The sequence below is a fragment of the Lathyrus oleraceus genome, chromosome 7 (genome assembly GCF_024323335.1).
Source record: "Lathyrus oleraceus cultivar Zhongwan6 chromosome 7, CAAS_Psat_ZW6_1.0, whole genome shotgun sequence".
Classification (NCBI taxonomy): domain Eukaryota; kingdom Viridiplantae; phylum Streptophyta; class Magnoliopsida; order Fabales; family Fabaceae; genus Lathyrus; species Lathyrus oleraceus.
The window spans coordinates 527,589,655-527,591,648 of record NC_066585.1 but is presented as its reverse complement, the minus strand read 5'-3'; the positions used below and the strand labels follow the sequence as shown (position 1 = coordinate 527,591,648).

Below are 1,994 nucleotides of genomic sequence, written 5' to 3'. Positions count from 1 at the left end.
CTCAAGAACAAATCCAACCGGTCTGTGGTGGAGTGTTCAAGACTGCTATTTAATTATTCAGGTTCTTTATTTATTTGTTGAATTTATATATGCTTGTTTTTATTGTTAGTTTAGACTGCTTGCCTGCGATGAATCTGTTTATGCATGCTGATTATTTGGATCTGTTGAGTATGTCTGGCTAATTTATTTAGGTATCGGTATGTAAAGTAAGCGGAATGAGGAAATCAAAACTAAGTTGGTTTAATTAAATTTAAATTAAAATCACTCTTTTTACGGTCTCAATTTACAGGTTTAATAACAAAGTTTTTGTACGAAAGTAAAAGACATAAAGAAGTTAAAATCAATAGAGCGAGAGTTTGAGGTTTTGACTGGACAGTGTAAATTGGACATTAATTCTAGATCAGGGCGAGAGCAATTTCTAGAGTTAATTAAATTCTAACCTTTTTCAAAAAGTATTTTTAAAGATTGAATGTGAGGACGAGAGTTAAGCATTTGAATTTAATTATATAACCTAAGTCAACAGAGCGAGAGTTTGAGATAAGGGTGTTTAAACGATTAGTGTTTTCTTAAAAAGAGTTTCTACGGATTCTATTGTTTTCAAAAAGTGGTTTTTGACTTAACTATAAGTGACAGCTACGTTAATATAAAATCATAGTTTATTCAACAGAGCGAGAGTTTGAGATAAAACTTTTAATCAATAGTGTCTACTGAAAAGATTTATTTTAAAACCAAGAAACCAATAAAGAATTGATTCCCTAATTACGACGAATTACATACCGATATCCGCTTATTAGATATTAATTTTAGATCTTATTTTAGTTTTAGCCTTTTCCCCAAAAAAATCAAAGTATTACCTGCCTTAGCTTTACGAAGTAACCTTAGATAACGGTATATCGATTCATAAGTCCCTGTGGGATCGATATCTTTTAAAACTACGCGATAGAACTGTGCACTTGCAGTTTGTACCCCAATTCGACTCATAAAGTCGAGCGATCAAGTTTTTGGCGCCGTTGCTGGGGACTTTTATTTAGTCGATATCGTAACTCTTCTGTTACGCTGTAGAGACTAAGGCTTTTCTTTTTCTTTTCTTTCTTTCGTTGATTTGTATGCCACGCACTCGCTCACAAGGAGAGCCGTTCTACTTACGAATCAACGATATCGAACTATATCTCCGAGTCTTACGACGAATTCGAGAATATCGTGCTGCAAACAATCTACCTCCTGTAGAACTTCCTGATTTCAAAAATATTTTCCCTTCGATACCCGAGATGGCAGAACCAGCTCGTGTTCTTAGAGATTACGCCGCTCCATCGCAAGATGAACCGCATTCAAGTATTGCTCCACCCGCAATCAAAGCAAACAACTTTGAACTCAAACCTTCACTGTTGCAGGCAGTGCAACAGAACCAATTCTCTGGAAATCCTACCGAGGATCCTAATCTTCATTTATCCGTATTTGTCCAATACGCTGATACTGTTAAAGCTAATGGTGTCACTTCAGAGGCAATTCGACTTCGTCTTTTTCCTTTCTCACTAAGAGATAGCGCTAGAAGATGGCTCCAATCTCTTCCTTCCAACTCAGTCACCACATGGAACGAGTTGAAGAAAGTTTTTCTTGCTCGATATTTTCCGCCAAGCAAAACAGCTATGTTAAGAGCCCAAATAAATGGATTTAAACAGAAAGATAACGAGTCTCTTTTCGAAGCATGGGAAAGATACAAAGACATGATGAGACTTTGTCCACACCATGGTTTAGAAGACTGGTTAGTAATTCATACATTCTATAATGGTCTCCTGTACAACACGAGGTTAACAATAGATGCCGCCGCAGGTGGTGCACTAATGAACAAACCTTATGCTGACGCTTACCAACTTATCGAAAGCATGGCTCAAAACCACTATCAGTGGGGAAGCAAACGAACAATGGTGGAAAAACCTCAAACGAAAACTGGCATGTACGAGATAAGTAACCTTGATCATGTTAATGCAAAAGTG

The 1,994-nt window shown here is 36.7% G+C and overlaps 1 non-coding gene across 1 annotated transcript; it reads right to left on the bottom strand.

Moving 5' to 3' along the window:
* Positions 1-1,646: 1,646 nt before the first annotated feature.
* On the bottom strand, positions 1,647-1,753 carry LOC127108755 (small nucleolar RNA R71). The gene has a single exon (XR_007796269.1). It is a non-coding gene; the product is annotated as a small nucleolar RNA R71 (small nucleolar RNA).
* Positions 1,754-1,994: the final 241 nt, after the last annotated feature.